This window comes from Triturus cristatus, chromosome 12 (genome assembly GCF_964204655.1).
Source record: "Triturus cristatus chromosome 12, aTriCri1.1, whole genome shotgun sequence".
Classification (NCBI taxonomy): domain Eukaryota; kingdom Metazoa; phylum Chordata; class Amphibia; order Caudata; family Salamandridae; genus Triturus; species Triturus cristatus.
Window position 1 is genome coordinate 231,933,960 of NC_140595.1, and position 16,499 is coordinate 231,950,458.

A 16,499-nucleotide genomic window follows, 5' to 3' on the forward strand; every position below is an offset into this window, starting at 1 on the left:
ATAAGAAAATATGCAAATTTCAGTATCTACCTTGTGCATATCTACTGCTGTTAAAGCCTTTTTTATTAAAATTCCTTTCTTTTTTAGCCCCCTTACCTATCAATCCACACAGCTATTGGCCTGGCAGTCATGGCAGACCGTATTTAGAAATACTCACAAAGCAACCCAATTTCCGTTTTTATCCACATTTAAAAATAAATACAGACTAGAAAATAAATGTTTTCTGTCTGTATTTATCTGTAAAAACGGAAAACAGGAAGCCTTAATATTGATCCTGGTCACCAAACACAAAGGATTAAATGCCTGTGTATTTTCTCTTAAGCAATTTACTCAACAGGTCCTCCATTCCTTTTATAAATTCAGCATTTTACTGTCCAATTCCCCAACTGATTTGTTTACCTACCATTCGAGTATGTGCATTCTAGAATAAATGTACCATAAGCAGATAGTTTTTCGTTCTGGGTCCACAACTTTGAAAAAACATTGTTCCCACATGTCCACCTCATCAAAGGCCACATATTTGCCCCAAATACTCATGATTTAATTGACATGTTCCTGTGTTTTGAATAGGGTTTGCATTACTTTTTAAACGCAAAAATGTTTTGTGGGATTTACAACCAACGCAAATTAGTATTTTCATTGGTTTGTAAGGAAAAGTAAATCAAACCAGCACGAAGTGCTGCTTTACATTACTTAGCATCATTGGCCGTTCCCATACTACCACTCATGCTTTTTAACGCAAAATCCTAGCTTCTAACATTAATAAACAGGGTTTTGCGCTCAAAAATAATGCTGCTGGAAAGCAGTCAGTAGAAGGAGAAATATTTTAATTTCTCCTTTCTTATCTAACTTTGCCTGTGCTTCACTGTATAGCATACATACAAAGTAGGAAATGTTTTCAGATTGCCTACTCATAGTATTGGGGCATATTTATCAAATATTCATGCAATGCAGCAAGCCACCTTACTGCGTGAAAGGGACAGGGTAGGCATGCGCCATATTTAACATTTTACGGTGTATTCCTGTTCCCTGTCTACACTGGTGCACTAACTGCAGCCTAGTGCAAATGCAGGCACTCTGCACCATGGTGCAAGGGTGGCTGCGTTATAGGGTGGTTGTTTTGCGCACAAAAACAATCCTCTGAGGCTTTTTCCTCTATGCGTGCTGCAGAATGCAGCAAACATAGGAAGAGGAGAAAACGAAGAGCAATACGCATATTTCTCCCTGTTACATATCCCCTGGGGAGGTGTAGCATTTTGACACAGTCCCAGGTCTACCACTAATGGTAAATGTGGGAATGTTCCAAAATCCATGGGAGGATGTGTGGGAACAACCATGTTCCACCCACGGAACGCCCCCAGGGGCTGAGTAAGGCAAGTCAGTGCCTTGCGTTACTCAACATTTACAAAGCCAGGTGACCTCGCGTGGCTTGGTAAATGTCATTCTAGGTTTTGTTTCATGATTGTGCCCACTTGCAAGGCCGAGGCAAAACCATGATGAGTATGCCTCAGTATTTTGCATTGGAAGGGTACCCTTCCAGTACAAAACCCATGCTAGACTCACGCGCACACCCTTGCACTATGGCTCAAAGGTGTGTGCCTGGAGCTCAGCAGCAGAATTAGGTGCGGCGCAAGAGTGCGTGGAGGAGAGAGCTATATCTCTGTAGAGATGGGCGCCCCCTGCTCCCTCCTTGTCATGCAATACAGAGCAGCAACTTTGGCAGCAGCGGCCGCTGCAGGTAAGAGTGGTGAGGCATTTCGAGAGACGACCACTAGGGAGAATTAAATAAATAATTATTTTTCCCTCGTGGTCGACTATCGAAATCCCACCCAAAAGACCCCACCACTCTTACCTGCAGCGGCCGTGTTTGAACTTTGGGTGCTGCGTTGCGTGACACCTTTGTAAATCTGGGCCTTAGACTTCTGAAATATCTGAATGCTTGCAGGCTTTCACAGTGTATAGTTCATAGATGGATAATTTACACATTATTTTTTTATTGTAACATTGAGTAGCATGAAGAAAGGTTTCTTTTGTGTTTAATTGTGATCATGATTTCATTTTGTGTCGTTCCAGTTTTGTACCATTCACTAAAAAAATGTTTAATGCATAATCAATATTTTGATTGCCAGTCATGCCTCGCTTGATATGTATCAATGCATAAGGAACACTTTATATGTATCAGTACAACCAGAACAAATGTTCGATTATTTGTGCGAATGCATCATCAATATTTGAATTGTGTGCTAGTAATGCTCATATCAAAGGTGTGTTAGTGCACATCTAAACTAGAAAAGGAAAAGAAAACACTTCCTTTCAATATGTTGCGCTGTGAGTATGTTTTTGCCTCCAACAGAACCATTTGATTTGCATCGAAGAGAACAGCAGGATATTATACTGGTTGACTGTTTATGTTGAGGTCGAACACAAAAACAAAACAGTGAGCACCTTACACCCTTGTAAATCTTCCTCGCCACCAGAGTTACATAGTGAGCTACAGCTCCACACCAGAACCCTCCAAAGCAATTTTATGTTCCATTCCTCCCATCCCTCTCCAGAATTGCCAACCACCCTCGCCGTTGACCCAGTACAAGAGGAGGCACAACCTACTCCACTTCCTGTATGACTACCAAGCCCCAGAAGCAACCACATGAAGCCGATATTCAAACAGGGAGGGAGGGATGGTAACTCATGTGGCGAGGAAGACAATACTCGGAGTAATGAATATTACCAGTAAGTAACGAGGGCATTACAGTCTAGTGGATAGTTCCGATGGTAGCACATTCATGCTAAACACAAACAGACCTGATGAAGCAATAGGCAAGATAAAGACAATTCTGGGAGGCGTATGCCCTCTATCCTCCAGAGATGGTTCACAGGACATTTACCTTTACTGATCAAATATAACGTTCAAGTTCAGATTGATACAGTAAATTTAGTGTTAAAATGAGTTGATGTTGCCAGGTGACTTGTACGCAGCAGCAGGAATAACCCCCAAAGAGACCCAATTGTGCATTCAGCTACTGAAAGGGTGAGTTTGCAGCATGTTCTTGCTTTTATTAATAAACACATTTTAGTATGAAGATGGTTGAACACAACTGATCATGTTTGTTTTCTTCGATAGAACCTGTTAAAAGCAGCACAACACGTTTCCCCATACTGTAATTTTTTCCTCATCCTACATACATCCTACACCCTATTTGATTTGAGTACATGAACAATGTTACAGAGAGTTTGAAAAATCTGGACCCAAACATTGTGTTCTTAATAGATAAAGTGGTACAGAACGCGATAATGTGTTTTTAAGGAAACAAAAACATCCGATGTTTATAGTTATAAGCTGTAGCGTTTAGGCGGCAATTGCAGTTTGTGATGTAGTTGCTGGTCTTCACAGGACAGCGGTTCTGCAGAAGAACTGTACTGACAGAAACTGTAGATATAGAATATCGCAACCACGTTTAAAGTACAAGGCAGGCAATCTCCAAGACGTGGTTGTTTGTTCTTCTTTTATTGGTGGGGTGGATTATTCTAAAAACGACAAAAATAAACATAGGTTAGTGGCGTGCCACACACACTGGATGTTTGTTAGATATTGTACTTAGTCGGTTCTTTTATCATTGAAAGATTTTTTCTGTGTAAATTTTGTGTGAATCTAGTTAGACACACTATTTAAACCACTTTCAATGGACAATCATGTCTAATGGGCTTCTAAGAAACGTTCACATATTGGAGTTTTGTAGGAAAACGATATTTCATTCTGTGGTATTTGAGAAAGGATATGTATAATACTAAGTGGGGCACAGAAGATAAACGCTTATTGGGGACCAATTGTCCAAGTTTTCACAGAGAAGGTCAACAATATTTCTCAGACCAGCAATAGGTGTGTGAGTAAATGTCCCAATTTATTATGGTAAGCTTAGTTACTCTTAATTTGCCTTTTTCTTTTTTTTGTAAAGAGTTTTATATAGCGTGAATTAGACCTGAAGCATCTGAGCACCAGTTTCGTTACAAATGAACACATTCATTTTTGTTAGGTACAGGGAGATTAAGTGATTTGCCCAGAATCACAGGATGTGTAACGTCGTTGCCGAGACTCGAACCCGGTTCCCAGGTCGAGGTCGACTGCTCTAGCCGTAAGGCTACAGCCTTTTCACAGTCATTACTTCATGTGGTGCACCCACCATGAGACAGATAAAAATGAGAAATGTTTCGAAAGATATGCTCCACCAACACTGTTGGGAGATAAAACCGGGCTAGCATTCCCAGCATTTCTCCTCATATAGTCAAATTCCCCAAAGACTGAATTGTCACTGGAGGGTAGGTGGTTCAAAATAATCGTAACGAGGACAAGTAGGACTAAGTTAATGAAGTTTACTGTTCAGGTTATCAGCACCTAACTCCTAAGTCTCTTATTCTTGACATTCATTACATCATGAGGAATACCAATACTGATCACTGGTCTTCGACCACCAAATGAATACACCAAGAATGCACCAATACTGTAAAACCCAGCTACTATTATTTTTTACTTTGATAGCTTTATTTCGGTCAGTGACCATAAAAGCACAGATAAAATATGTACAACATAAAATACATAAATAATTCAGGATTTAAGATAAAAAGATTATTAAACAGCAGTTATCAAAGTAAAAACAATAAGGAATATACAGTATACATGTTCAATCTCTGATAAAAGAATAAAAACTCTTAAGAGGGACCCAACGCCTTTAAAATCCGGTTGCGCGTGTGCCAAACATTGGTCAGAAATTTTGCTAATGCAAAAACAATTGGGCCAGAGAGATCAGTTTTTAAAATTCTATACATTGGTGCGTATTCCCTGCAACCCATATTCCTTATCAACGGGAGGAGCCAATATTTTCGTGCTACTTTGTAGGCTGGGCAAAAAAAAGCCACATGCAGATCAGTTTCCTCCGTGGCATCACAGGCCGGACACTGCTTTAGGGTGGGAGCCGGTAACCAGGTGCTTGTGAAAGACCGGAACGGCAGTGTGCCGTATCTCCATTGGAGAAACAGTTTCCGGGTCAGTACGGGGGAGATAGGATCCAATACCCTCTCAAATCTATAGAGATCCTTGCTCTGCAGAAACACAGAAGCTAAGGACCCTTCTGCCTGGGTAGCTTGAGCCCTGGCTAGTTTATATTCGTGATAAACCTTGGCCAGGGACTTTTTGGATATATTTAGTGCGGCTTTCGCTGGCTCAGTCCATAAGTCGGGGAGCCCAATTTCCATGCAAATGGCTTGGATATTTTTGACCCAAGGGATATTGAGCGCTATTGGGTGATTCAGAAGTTCAACCAATTCCGCCCTATATTCTACAAGATCGTTGCTGCTCCACAGCCTACGCCAGAATGCTAAAGGTCTCAGGCTTATTTCGTCAGCTAACGGTCGTAGGCCCAGATCAAGCCTCAGGGGGAGGAGCGGATTACTGGGCGGGAGTGCGGCTATCTGTCTTATAAACTTGTTTTCCACTAATGACAGACTCTGGCAAGGCGTATGGCCCCATACTTCCGCCCCATACATTATCGCTCCCCTAGCCTGGGCCTTATATATCTGGATCAGTGCCCCCAATGGACGGTATGATGAACCAGTCATCATCCGGGCGATACCCCCAGTGGTTTGCGTAAGTTTAAGGTTAGCCCTGCTCTGATGGGATCCCCAAGTCATGGTTTCGTTGAGAGTCACACCAAGGTATTCAAAGGTGGTCACTCTCTCGAGCCGTCCAGCTCCCAATTGCGGATTTGGCCGTAGTTTTTGCCTCGGATTCAAAACCATAAATTTGGTTTTTGCCGCATTAATTTCCAGCCCCCTATCAGTACAGAAGGCCACGAAGGAGTCAAGAATCCTCTGAATACCCATGGGGGTTTTGGATAGCAGCAGGGTGTCGTCCGCAAACATAATTGCGGGCACCCTGCTGCCGTTCAATTTCGGGGCGTCAGTATATTCGGTGGCATTCAGATGGGCGATTACCCCGTTGACGAAGAGGCAAAACAGGGTCGGTGCCAACACACAGCCCTGTCTTACCCCCCGGTCAATGGGGAATCTGTCGGTCAGTTCCCCCGACCTCCCACACCTCACTCGGGCGTAGTTATTATGGTGCAGTCTCTGTAAGATCAATAGGATGTCCGGGGGGACGCCCATCTCTGCCAAGATGCTCCAAAGTTTCCCCCTGGGCACCAGATCGAATGCGGCCCGTAAGTCCACAAAGATTGTGTACAAACTACCGCCCTCGAGTTTTGCTGCCCGCCAGTAGATCAGATTCAATCTAAAAACCTGGTCCACTGTGGATACCCCCTTCCTGAATCCCGCCTGGTAGGGACTAAGGGCTCCCACCTCCTCCATCCAGTCCTGGAGCCTATTCAGCATCACCCTACCAAACAGTTTCTGTGCCACGTCTATCAGACTGATTGGTCTGTAGTTGGCTGGGAGGAGGGGCGAGCCCTTTTTAAAGATGGGGACCACCTCAGCTACTATTATTAAAGACAAGTTTTTAGTGGGCGGGTATGGCAAGATGGTGGCTGGCATGTAAACTTAAATGTGACTCAATAAAGCAATGACGTTGATTCACCAAAATCCCTGGGGTAGATTGAAGGGGCGCTAGATTGATTTAAATGCAAAGTTCAGGCCGACTGCTTTGGAGTGTGTGTCGGATACAGTTCCAAACAGGTCCTGCTGAAGTTTTGCCTTCTTAAGTTGAGCCAAGAGTCCCGTTGGAGGGAGAGACAGTGACCGCAACAAGTAGAGCATTACTAGCGTTAATCTTATGGGCACAAACAGTCAGCCAGGCATTGTGGACAGCAGACGGGGCCTCGCGGTCACAGGCAGCAATGCTTGATGTTCGACGAGACGATCTTGCAGCGGTGTGTGCTGATCCTTCAGGCGAGCAGCACAGTTCTGGAGCAAACTGGCCTTTTCGAGGTTGCAAGGGGTCCAAAGCTTGATTTCAGAGGCCCAACAATCACTTCCAAGTGCCCAGGACTTCAGAGGCGTCTCTTGGGTGGCCAGAAGCGAGTTTAAAACGGGCCCAGGAGCTGTAGGTGATAAGTTGGAATTCTTTTTTATCCCTGAGATTTCAAAAGAACAGGAGGCAAGCCAGCAAGCACTTGGAGAACATTTTAGAGAAGGAAGCAGGGCAACAAACAGAAAAGCAGGCCTTCCAGATCAGCAGTCCAGTTGAGCCCTTTAAGCAGCATATCAGTTCCTCTGCAGAGCTTGAATTCCAGATTCAAAAGTGTCTAATTAGAAGGGGTCAGAAACGCACTACTTATACCCAAGAATGCCTTTGATGTGGGGGTGACTTCAAAGCAGTTTTCTGAAGTGCACAGGTTCCCCTTCTTGCCAGGTGTCTGCCAGGATATCTGGGGAGGGGGGTAAAGCAGCCCTTTGTGCAGTGACAGGACAATACCTATTCAAGTGAAGTGTTAGCCCCATCCTCCCCTCCTGCCCACGAAGAGCAATAAGAATGCAGATGTATGCTGATGTGTACTCAGCGACACATACAGCCTTCCTGTGTTTGTGCCTGTATGAAGAGAATGCACAAATTGTAGCTGTAACCCACCCCAGACATGTATTGGAGACAGGCTGCAAGGATCACTGAACAGTAAGTGCAAAGAAATGTCCACTTTCTAAAAGTCAGTGTAAATATATCTGTACACTCCCTTTTAATACAAGTAAATGACAAATGAATAATAATTCAGGTGCTGATGTGGTATCACCCACTGATCCAGAGTGTCCTCAAAAAGTCCCATATGCAGTATACCAATCACTTTTTTTAAAACACATTTTAAAAAAATATATAATTGGTGAACAATCATCAAGAAAAGAGGTGAAAGGAACTGTAAGAAAGTTAGGCAATTAAGGCATTAGGGCACTTTCTAAAAGTGGCATTTCTAAAACAGTAATGTTACTTCACCAGTAAGTAGGATTTATCAAGACCATTCCAAATGTGTAAAATATTAAAGAGCTGCTCCACTCTGATTAGAAATTACCACTTAAAAGTGTATAAGAGAATTCCCAATGCTATTCTATGAGAGGAGCAGGCCTCACAGTAATGAAAACCAAAACAGCCTGTTTTCACAACCAAGACATGCAAAACATAAAGATACATGCCCTACCTTTTTCTTACATAGCACCCTGCCCTTTGGGCTACCTAGGGCCTACCTTAGGGGTGACCTATATGTAGTAAAAGTGGTGTTTAAGGCTTGGCAAGTACTTTTAAATGCCAAGTCGAAGTAGCAGTAAACTGCACCCACAGGCACTGCAGTGGCAGGCCTGAGACATGTTTGAAAGGCTACTGGTGTGGGTGGCACAATCAGTGCCACAACCCACTAGTAGCATTTAACTTACAGACCCTGGGTACATGGCATGTCAGTTTACAAGGGACTTACAAATAAATTGACTATGTCAATCGGTATCACCAATTACCAGCTTGTTTGGGGAAAGAGCACATGTACTTTAGCACTGGTTAGCAGTTCTCGGAGTCCTAAGTCCAATCAAAACAAGGTTAGAAAAGAGCAGGAGGAAGGCAAAACATTTGGGGTAACTCTGCAAAAAGGGCCATTTCCAACACACACCCTTTAACCTTAATGACGACAGAAGGTGACATCATATGACTTTTAACGCTGATTCTTCCCAGTAACTGTACAATCAATATTAATATAAAAGACAGAAAAAAATCTATGTTGGATGCCACCAATATTAGGGTGCTGACATGATCTTTGAAAATGGTGGAAAATAATCCCTGCCCTGAATAGCAGTGAATGAAGCAAAATGAGCCAGACCTCGATGGAGTGTGCAAAGGGTCCTTACCCCAAAAATTAAAAAGAAAAAAGGGTCAAACTGTGTATTTAAACGGACATTTTTCACATAAATTTGCTAAAAAGTAGTAGGCTGTGAAAGGACGCTCATTAAATATTCATGTACTTTTGTGGTGTGCCAAGCCAACTGAACCCATTTTTTTGAAATTGTGCTATGGGGACCCCACATGTCAAACATTGCCTTCATTCAGCCAGGGTCACCAATTTGTCATGCCCCTTTCCCATATACCATGGGTCTGCCCTTATGCCAAAATTTCATACGATATGCCAGTGCCAGTATTCTGTTGTTAATGCCATCCAGGCAGCATGGGCGACCCTTATGACAAAAATTATCTCTAGCATGTAAGGAACAGCAATTTGTCAATGTTGCTCCCCCACCCACATGTCAGTGTTGTTCTCCCTTATGTCGGTATTACCTCCAATGTGCTAGCAGCAGCATTGTGCAACAGGGGCCCCATGTCAATAAATTCTTCAAGTATGCTAGCACCAGCATGTTTCATGGGTGTCCCATATGCCAAGAATTACCTCTAGTATGCCAGTAGTACTATTTTACATTGGGTCCCATTATGCCAAGAACTTCATCCAGTATGCCAGTACCAGTATTTTGTCACTGGTGTCTGTCATGATAAGAGTTGCTTTCAGTATAACAGCACCAGGGTAATGTAATGGGGTCTCTAAGCCAAGAATTTATTTCAGTATGCCTGCGCCAATCGCAGACATGCAAGCATAACACCAAATTCTCAATCTTGCTCATTTCCTTTCACTCACACACTCATCCTCACACCTCCTCATACTCATTCCTTCCTAATCACTTGCACACCTTCATTCTCACTGTCTTGCACTGTATTACTCCCACTCATGTGCCCTCACGCTCACTCATTTTAACTTTGATTCATTCTCACCCACACTTGGTCCCTCAGTCTCACTCATGGTTACACTCACTCACACTCATTCTCACTTAAAATCTCTAATACTTCCTCACATTCATTCTCAATCACCCACCCTCCTTCACAGTCACTCTTCCTCTCACTCACTCTGACTCACCAACTGACAATTAATATCACTAATTGTCAGTAACTCTCACTCACTTCTACTCGCACATACAGACATACATGCTTACAAATACACAAGCTCTCTCACGCGAACACACTCTCACCCTCAAGCACATCCACAACCATTAAAAGCATTTTTTTTAGTTACCTCAACTGCCAGAGAAGGTCCATTTTTAATTTTACAAACATAAGCAGGAAATGAGGGCAGCACCCTGATGGCCAAAGCAAGGAAGATGTGTTTCAAGCACTGATTCTACCCCCTCTGAGAGCAGGCAGAGTAGAACTTGGAACCAAAAGCAGCCTTGGCAAATTATTTCATACCAGCCCCCATACTGCCAGTCTGAGTGAGCGCAGTGAGCTAGCCCTACAACTACAAGATAAGCTTAAGGAAAGTTTTTCACCAAAAAGTCTTTTTGTGAAGTTTGAAAAATGGTGCAATGCACCTTTAGTCATATACTGTTATTCCCATCTCCTTGTCAGTCTTCTTTTGGTCTCTCATTCTTTTTCTGAATCCACTCTTCCTTTCCCTAACAATAACACTGCTTTGACTTCCTCTCTCAAATGTCCCATTTTTTTTTCTCTTCTTCGTACTATCATTCTCTTGTTTTACATCATCATCTTCCTTATCTTCTCTGTCTCCATATCTGTTCCATTGCTTTATTTCCTCATTCCCTATGTTTTATAATCTCTCACCACTATCGCTTCTGTCTCTTCCTCTTACTCCTTCCTTTTTCTGGCTACCTTCCCTCTCTCTTCCTCCCTTCTCCTCCCTCCTCATCTCCCTTTCTCACCTTACCTCCACTTTGGCTCCCTATTACTTTAGGTATTGCCTGTGAGACCTGTGCTGAAGTAATGAAGGGCGCAGCTGATGATCATACGAACAGTCATAGCCATAGGTTTGATACATGATGAAAGTATGAACAGACTGGAAACAGTGATACTGGATGGCCCTACGACACATGGGAGGAATTGTACTGGAAAAAATGGAAACGTAAGTCTTGAGACAATATACAATTGCTAACTAACATGTATGGATTCATAAGTGGGGTGTAATATTTGATGCAAATTGCAAGTGGTGAGCAGAAAAAGCAAGGCACATTCTGCTTTTTAAATTAAAACAGCAACTGAGACCAGACTTTCAAATGTGTATATTAAGGTAATGGTAATTTTTAAGTGTTCATTTTATCCAGGAGGCTATCCTGGTGTTGGTGAGAAAGGGTATATGCTGCCCTGGCTAGGGCTTATGTGAAGAGCCACATTTTGAATTTCTTCCTAAATTTAGGGACTGAGATGGTGGCCTTTATGTGAAGGAGAGTTTGTTCCAGGCTTTAGGAGCCAGGTACGGGAGGGCTCCGGATCTGGCTCTTCAGATGCAGGGGACAGAGGTGATCCGGGGGTTAGCTAAGTGGAGAAGTCTGATGAAGTGGAATCTGATGGGGCTGTTCAGGTAAGTAGGCCCTAGATTGTGCATTGCTTTGTATGTGTGTGAGTAGTTTGAACAGTGCATGCCTGTGTGTGTAGAGCCAGTAGATGTCTTTTGCGTGAGTGGGAATGTGGATGCTTGGAGGGAGCTTGAGGGTGAGCCTAGCTGCTACATTCTGAATGATCTGAAGCCACTTGGTGAGTTGGGTTTAGATTTCGACATAGAGTGTGTTTCTGTAATCTAGTTTGTTGGTGCTAAGTGCTTAGGGGATTGTTCAGACGGTGTTGAGAGGAAGTCACATGAAGATTTCCCTGATGATCTTGAAGGCGTGGAAGCAGTAAGAGGTAATCAAGTTGACTTGGTTTCACATCAATAGTTTGTTGTTAACCATGATTCCCAGGTCCCTAGCTTGGCTGGAAGGGATGAGTGTTGTTCCGAGTTCAGTTGGCCATCAGTCCACGGACCAGAGTGACGAGTCCTTCCAGAAAAGTGCTACCTCTGTTGTATCTGAGCTGAGTTTAGAAAAGTTGAATTTCAACCACAGTGCAACCCCAGCCATGCACTCAAACTTTGCTTGGGTGCTGACAAAGTCCTTTGAGAGGTAGAGAATGAGTTTGTATCGTCAGCATACAAGGGGGTGTTGATTCCATAAGTTTGCATGATGTTGGTTAGTGGGACCATGTAGATATTAAACAGCTTGGAGTTGAGCGATGATCCCTGGGGGACTCCACAAATCAGCTCAGTAGGAAGGCAAGGCTGTGTGCAAGGCTACAGGTGTCCTGTGAGGAGGTAGCTGATCAATTAAAGAGCTGTTCATCAAATTCCTGAATTTTTGAGGCATTTGATAAGGATCGGGTGCAAATGGTATTGACAGCCGCTGAGAGGTGGAGGTGGATGAAGGCCGTGGTGTAGCTCTACTTCAATGATGGTCCTGATGTTCTAGGTGGCTACAATGAGCATGGTTTTTGTGCAGTGGATTGGTCTGAAGCCGGATTAAGAAGGGTCCAGGAGGCAGTTGTCTTCCAGGTGATTTGCTAGTCCCTTGTTTATGACTTTCTCAGAGAGATGGGTCTGTAGCTATCTGGCAAGTACTGCTTTGCTGTAAGTTTCCTTAGTACAGTTAGGATGGTGGTATGTTTCCAGTGGTATGGGAAGGTAGCTGTGGTAAGGAAGTTAATGACTATCATGGTGTGGGCAGTGCAGAAGGTTGTAAGTTGGTTTACGAAGTTCAAGCAAGGGTCCTATGGGGCTTCTGAGTGGATGGATTGCATGGCAATTGAAGTTTCCTGATCTGTAATGTTGGGCCAGCAGGCCAGGTTTGTTTCTGGAGTGCTGTCATCATTGGGGTGCAAAGTGGTCGTAGATTGTGTTTAGCTTATTGCGGAAGAAAATGCAGAGCAACTGAGAGAGGGGCAATGGTGATAGAGCTGGTAGCGAGTGTGTTGCTTCACTATGGAGAAGATTTACTTTGAGTTGCTGGTGCTGTTATATATTTGCTCGGTCAGTGCTTTGTGACTTCCAGTTACTGGTGGTATTGCCGGAGGGCTGATTTGTAAGTTATTTTATTGGTGTCATCATGGATGAGTCTCCATCGGTGCTCACACTGCTTGCAGAGGTGCTTGGTGCATCAAAGACCGGCATTGTACAAACTTTTTTGAGGTCTGGTCCTTGCGGTGGTCATAATTTTTAGAGGTGCTAGGTCATCTGGGCAGGAGGTGCTCCAGTGGTAGAAGTTGTCAAAAGAACGGAGGAGGTCATCTTGGCACAATAGGAGGTGTTTTTGCAGCCCAGATGGCCAGGTTTCTTTGCAGTGGGTGGTCTTGGAAGGGCAGTTCCTCATTGGTGCTTGAAGTGTAGATTGAAGCAAACAAGGGAATGGGCAGTCGAGTTGAGCAGCGTGGGCTTGTTCACAGAGATGTAGGCAAAGTTGGTGAAGATGGAGTCTTGAAGATGGCCAACATTCCTAGTGGGGTCCTTCACCAGATGTATGAGTTAGACTGTGTTCATGTTGTCCAGGAGGTTGGTGGTGTTTGGGTCGGTGAGTTCCTCTAAGTGGAAATTGAGGTAGCAAGCAGGATGAAGCAGCTAGAGTTGAGAACAAGGCGGATGATGATGTCTGCAATGGAGTGTCTGAATTTGGCCCCCTAAAGCCTGGTTCTTAAAGCTTGTGATTTCAATTAACAGGTAGTATCTGAATTTCAGCAGAATACTGTTTGCCTTCACTTGTCAACAATTCTGATATCTAACGAGGCAGTATTTGTATTTGCTTACAGTGATACTATATGTTCTGTAGGTATACCTCAGACTCGTATTACGGTGCTCCTGCACTTTTAATTGGTCGCTACCTACAATTGTCAGCTTTTTTAGTATTTAACAGGACAGCAACATTACTTGTGAGCAGTGTTCATACATTTAATGGGATAGTGTCTGCACCTATTAGTAATAGCGCCTTATTGCAATGTGACTGTGCCTTCATTTATTTTTGTACAACATTTCTGCTTTGAAAGTGTACGAACATCTTAACACCAGATATAATTTTAATATGCTAGTGTTTGCATTGTAAGAAATGCTGTGAAATCAGTACGAATACTATGAGAGGCCAGTATCAATTATTGTAAGCTTGTGTTTTAAGCAGCATACACAATTACACATTCCAACATTCAAAACACATTGGAGAGTTGATGACCAAGCTGGAAGATGCACATGTGCAGTCCTTATCCAGCATATTTGCCAACTCTGTGTGACCCTTGAAAAACAGGTAGCATAGTCCATGTTTCACCACCATTACCGCTGTGATGTTAGGGCCAGTAGTAATAAACTAGATGCAGGCTCCATCTGTCCTTGGCATGAATGTTCTCAACATGGCAAAAATCATAATCATTATTTGCTAGGGCTAGAAGTGTGTCCTTTGGTATTCAATACACCCTGTGCCTATGTCTGCTAATTATAAGTAAATCACTAGTGTTTATTGTTTGATAATTGACAAAAAGAAATTACTATCAGATGGATGGTGGCCAGAGGATGTAGTCTAATGGCTAGACTTCCAAGCCGGGGACTTGTGTATGAGTAGGGGCAGGAAGGCTTAACATCCTGTGATTCATGGGCAAATCACTTAATCTCCCCGGTCCTAACAAAAAATTAATGTCTGTCTGTAACACAACTGATGCTCATGTAAAGCACTCTGATACCTTGGGGTCAAGTTCTTGCTATATAAAACTCTAAAAAAAATAATCTTTTTAGTAGGTACATTGACCAACTGAGCTGGCTTAAGACAGCAAGCGAAACTCTTGTAGCAGCTTTTTGTTGACCATGTCTAGTTTTCTCAATTGAACATATTTAATGCCCTCTTTCTCCTCCTATCAGCAAAGGCCACCCAGAGCCCAATTTCCCATTTGCATTAGCGGTCTGGGTGTTCAGGTCTGTCAGGGCAATTTGTGGGCCTCTGTCTTTAGTAGCTGCTTTAGCTGCATCCTATTGGGGTTCCTATAGGAGGTTCAAAAAAGGAGGAAGAAGCAATGAAGCTGAAAAGAAACCAAGACAGGACCCTATTTTGAACTGAGAGTGGTAGCTGAGGGCCTGATTACGGGGGTGGTGGGACTGCCACTGTCAGGCAATCGGTGGTGGTCCCACCGCCATTAAGCCCATTGGATCCGACCGCTGCATTAGGACGCAGGTGGTTGGATCTCGACTGGCGGGGGAAAGACCGCCGCTTCCGACAGGATCATGGATCCCCTCAGTGCGATTGTTGGACTCATATTCCTTACAATGGGGCAGGGCCAGCTCACGCACCGTCGTAGGTTTTAGGATGTACTTATCCGCCGGCTGTTTCATGGCGGTTAACCTTCCATGAAAAGGCAGATGGAAAGTGACTTTGGAGGCCCCTAGCAGGCCCTCCTTCCCCTCCGCTATAGGCCCTGGTGGGCAACTACAGTGTCCCCCTAAACATCCCTGCACCATGTGGCAGACACTTCATGGTGCCTGCCATATAGTGCAGGGATGTTTTGTATTGCAGCGTGTGCTGCAACCCGTAGCACACACCTCAATACAAAATATACACATTGTGACCGCCCTGACTGCGGTTGCATCGTAATGTGGCAAGTGGGATCTCCGACTTCTAGTCGGGCGGTCCTGCTTCCACGACGATTACGTCCGCCCATCATCGTGATCAGGCCCTAAGTCTGAGTCAGCCTATTGGGAAAACACCAGACACGGTCCAACTTGGAAGGCAACCCTCTGCATTGTAAGAGGAAAACAAGGATGCTTCAGACGGGATAATCTCTTTATTGTCAGGTACTGCTGCTAGATGGTGTGTTGAAGAGGAAGGAGGTGTGTGTACCTTGTGAGTAGATTGTCAATAGAATAGGTGGAGAATGGTGTTCCAGTGTAATTTGGGCGGTTTAGGCAAACGGCTGGGCAGTCTAATAATCAAGAAAGTATACATTCATTATAATATATGCTCAACCTGTACCTGAACGGATGGAGGACAAACCAGGTATCAAATAATTGAAGTCAACCAGTTAGTTGGCTGAAGTGAAGATCTGATTGTAGCCAAAATACTAACATGTGTGAACCCTTGATGACGTGTGTACTTTTACTTCTTCTCATGCTAGAAGGACTGCTCACACATTCTGAAATGATTTAACCATTGCATGAGCAGCACATTCATTTTATGTGGACTTCAGTGCAAAATGACAATAATTGCTGAGGCCTGTCCAGGCTTCAAGGAAGATACCAACCTGAAAAGAGTGACAGTAGCCCTTATCTCCCCTCCAAACTTGTCCTGTGGAATGCTAAATGCCTGCCATGGCCAGTCTGGCCTTGAGACCAGGGGTCACAAAGGCGGGGCCAAGGCTTCCAAGGGACAAGTTAGGGATTGTAGTTAAGATCACTGGTGACTCTTAAATGACTTCCATGAATTATCATCGTCAATCACAAAATTATTAAAGCAAAATACTGAGCAATAAAAGTGGCTGCAACTTGTGACACTAGGGAGTGCACTCTGGAATATTTATCAGGTAGATGCATCGCCTTTTGCACCATGCAATGGGGTGCAAGGGTGACACCACTGCTAAGTAAGATTTATCAAGTCACCTTACGTAGTCTTGCTCGGCTTGATAAATCCAGAGTAAAGCAACGCAGCACAAATCTCTGTTTTGCATTGCTCTGTCCCAAGGAGTTGTTCCATGGGTGGAA

The 16,499-nt window shown here is 43.7% G+C and overlaps 1 long non-coding RNA gene across 1 annotated transcript in view; it reads right to left on the minus strand.

Annotated features, from left to right (window-relative positions):
- Window positions 1–3,036: 3,036 nt before the first annotated feature.
- Window positions 3,037–16,499, minus strand: part of LOC146775772 (uncharacterized) — a 101,853-nt gene continuing 88,390 nt past the window's right edge. Inside the window, exon 3 of the long non-coding RNA XR_014972239.1 lies at window positions 3,037–3,525. This is a non-coding gene — a long non-coding RNA (uncharacterized LOC146775772). The remainder of the gene's footprint in view (window positions 3,526–16,499) is intronic.